We start from the raw sequence: 4139 nt of genomic DNA, 5'->3' as shown, positions 1-4139 counted from the left end.
ATACTCTTTGAGGAACCAACTGTTGGCTCTGTTGTGATGGGGGAGGCTGAGGTTGTTGCTGATTTAGCTGTAGCTACTTTAGTATGTTGGTCATCTCTCCCAGAGTCTGAGTGAGAGCAGCAGTCTCACTGCTAGAGAAAACCTCCGCAACAGCTTTGGAATGGTTGTTCCTGTGCCTGACATTTTGGGTAGATTCAGCTAGATCAGTGATCAGTTGCCACACTTCTGTCGCCGTCTTGTACTTCTTCAGAGAGCCATTACTTGCAGCATCTAATGTAGTCTTATCCTGAGGCTTCATGCCTTGTGTGAAGTATCTGATCAACACCATCTGGTCAATCTTGTGGTTGGGGCATGAGTCTAGGAGATTCCTGAAGCGTTCCCAGTATTCGTAAAAGGTCTCTGACTCGCCTTGGATAATGCAGGAAACCTCTTTCCTCAGTCTATCTGTAACTTCAGCTGGAAAGTATTTTTCCAGGAACTCCCTTCTGAGCAGATCCTAGTTAGTAACGACTACTTCAGGTTGAGTGTAGAACCACTTCCTTGCCTTTTCCTCAAGAGAAAACGGAAAGGCAGACAGCAAAATAGTAGTTTCATCTGCACCATGACGCCTAACAGTTGAGCAGGTAAGCCATGAAACTTGGGTATTAGGTTGATTAACGTAGTCTTCAGTTCAAAATATGGAGCCAGATTTGGGTGACGCACTTGATATGGTTACAGTGTAAAGTCTGGAGTGCCTGCTTCCTGGAGAGTAATCTTTCTGGGCTCTGCCATATTACCTGCACGTAAATCAACAGAATCAATAGTAAAGGAGCTTGTTTCTTCCTCAGATGGCGCTTCAGATTTGCCTTCAGAAGAGACTGGTGAATTGGTAGTAACCACTTCACCACCCTCAGAGGCTAACCAACACCGAGCACACCTAATACGTGAAATAGTTCTTTCAATTTCAGGATCAAACGCGGCTAAGCTCGGATCAGGCAGCGAACGCATCATTCACTGAAAGAAACATACAGCTCATGGTATTAGAATGAAATAAAATATGCAAAAATTGAAAAATTAAAAATATTTACACCAACTAATAATTTAGCACGCTATGCAATTCCCCAGCAACGGCGCCAAAAATTGATGCAGCGAAAAATTTCCGATTAAGAGTTTATAATAATAACAGCATTGCAAGTACAGTTCTTAACCAACAAAAATCCACTTATCAATTTAGAAGGGTTGTCACAAATTTAGAATAAAAATACTGGGAGTAGGAATCCCAGGTCGTCTCCCAACGAGTTGACAAAAGGGTGCTATTTTATAAGTCAGGAATTTTTCGAGGAATTTTGAGAGTTGGGGAACAGAAAAATAGAGGATTGTGAATTAAAGCAATGTAAATTAAAAGAAATTTATATAATCAAATAAAAAGCCTTGACTGGGGAAAGATTAATTAGAAGTTCTATCCTTTTTGGATTTTTCCGAGTATAGTATCAAGAGGTTGTTGTTTTCACTTAGTTAACCCTTACTAAATAAAGGAAAGTCAAGTGATTGAGCTAACTCTTATTCACAAGTCCTAATCCTCTTCCTTGGGAAGGATTAGCGTTAGTGCCTAGAGAGTTAGCCAACAATTTCCAATTTAACTAATCACTTGAGCATTCCAACTCAAGGGTCTCCTTTTAATCAACCCCCAAGTCAAGTTGGGAGTCTACTCTATTGACATGAATACAACGTTCATAGAAATATATGAAGAAGACATGATAAATTAAATAAAATAGGAATTGAAAATTAATTAAAAGTAAAAATAGTTCTTTGCATTAATAAACCCCAAAATGTAACATCCTTATCTGAACAGGGTTAATAAGTAATCAAAAGAGTAAAGGAATAAGAAAGCAAACTAAAATAATGAGACTTCAACGGAGGTAATGACTCTTCTCAATATCCAAAGCAAAACCATAAACTATAAAAACTATGAGTGTGTAGAAAACCTAGAGGAAGAGTAATTTCTCTCTAAGATTCCAATCTAAAACTAAAAACTATGCGAATGAGAATGTGTCTTGAGTCTCTGCTTGTCCCCTGGCTCTAGTGTGTGTTTCTGGGCCGAAAACTAGGTTTAGACTTGGTCCAAAATTGCCCCCAGCATTTTCTGTGATTTCTACAGATTGCGCACATCATGCGTACGCGTCAGTCACGCGTACACGTCGCTGGTCATTTTCGCGTATCACGCGTACGCGTCAGGCACGCGCACGCGTCGCTGTGCGAACTCCAATTCACACGCACGCATGCTGGTTATCTCCTTTATTTCTTGTGCTCCTTCCATTTATGCAAGCTTCCTTTCTATCCTCTAAGCCATTCCTGCCCTATAAAACCTGAAAACACTTAACACACAGATCACGGCATCGAATGGTATAAAGGGGAATTAAAAATACACAATTTAAAGGCTTAGGAAGCAAGTTTTCAACCATAGAGTAGAATTGGGAAGGAATTGTAAAATCATGCAAATTGTATGAATAAGTGTACAAAGAATTGATAAAAACCACTCAATTGAGTACAAGATAAACCATAAAATAGTGGTTCATCAGGAAGCATGCAAAAGTGGAAGGAATACAAGAAACTGAAGGAATTGCTGAGCTGTCAAGCCTGACCTCTTCGTACTAAATCGACCATAACTTGAGCTACAAAGGTCCAAATGAGGCGGTTCTAGTTGCGTTGGAAAGCTAACATCCGGGGCTTCAAAATGATATGAAATTTACCATAGTTGCCATGCTGTTAGGCGACGTGCACGCGTGCATCACGTGTATGCATGACTTTACAAAAGTTCAACGACGCGTACGCGTGGGTGACGCGTACGCGTGGGTGATGCGTACGCGTGACAGAGCCACGTGCTGGACGCATCAGAAAACGCTGGGAGCGATTTCTGGGCTCCTTTTGACCCAGTTTTTGGCCCAGAAAACATAGATTAGAGGCTGCAAAGTGGGGGAATCAATTATTCATCCATACAACTTTCATACATATAATTTTAGGTTTTAGATGTAGTTTTCTAGAGACTTGATTTTCCTTTTTAATGCAATTTGAGGTATTTCATGTTTATTGCTTCTTCCTTTATTTGTTATCATTGATGCTTGCAATTGGTGGTTTAGATTTAATATTCCTTGCTAGTTTCCTACATTTTTATGTTATGCCTTCCAAGTGTTTGCTAAAATGCTTGGGAGGGTTTTAAGTTAGATTTTTATGTTCTTGGCTTTGGTTGAGTAATTGGAGACTCTTGAGTTATCAAACTCCTTTGTTGATTGATAATTGAAAGTTGCTAGTTGATTTGAATCCATCTAAAGCTAGTCTTTTCTTAGGAGTTAACTAGGACTTGAGGAATCAAATTGATTCATCCACTTGACTTTCCTTCATAGTTAGAGGTTAACTAGTGGGAGCAATGAACAATTCTCATCACAATTGATAAGGATAACTAGGATAGGACTTATAATTTTCATACCTTGCCAAGAGTTTTCTTAGTTATTAATTTAATTTCTTGCCATTTTATTTCCTTGTTCCTTATCTCAAAAACCTAAAAAGATATTTTCCCATAACCAATAATAACTACACTTCCCTGCAATTCCTTGAGAGACGACCTAAGGTTTAAATACTTCGGTTTATTTTATTGGCTTTGCTTTAGTGACAACCAAATTTTTGTATGAAAGGATTCTTTGTTGGTTTAGAAACTATACTAGCAATGAGAATTTATTGTGAATTCTAAACCATCAAAAATCCGTTCATCAAAATGGCGCCATTGCCAGGGACTTGCAAACGTGTGCCTTATTGTTGGTTATTGTGAATATTGTGAATAATTTTACTTTTTCGTTTCTTTGTTAGTATTTCTAGTTTTAGGAGTTTAGTTTCATTATTCCTTATTAGTTTTTGTTTTTATTTTCTCTCGATACTATGAATTCTCACCCCTTTGGCTACGAGTTTGGTTCAAATCATGTTGTAGGGAATGGAAGCTATAATAAGAACATGCATCAAGGATGGAACAATCAAAGGTGGGAGGAGCCACAAGGATTTGATCAACCTTTTCAACAACAACCCCCTCCAATGTGCCATGAGAAACAACCATTCTATGATGCATCCTAAGACCATGGTTACGGTGGACTTTTTCGTGACAACCAACCCCC

This window comes from Arachis ipaensis, chromosome B10 (assembly GCF_059453495.1).
Source record: "Arachis ipaensis isolate K30076 ecotype BB chromosome B10, ASM5945349v1, whole genome shotgun sequence".
NCBI classification, from domain to species: Eukaryota; Viridiplantae; Streptophyta; class Magnoliopsida; order Fabales; family Fabaceae; genus Arachis; species Arachis ipaensis.
Note: the sequence above shows the minus strand (reverse complement) of the source record.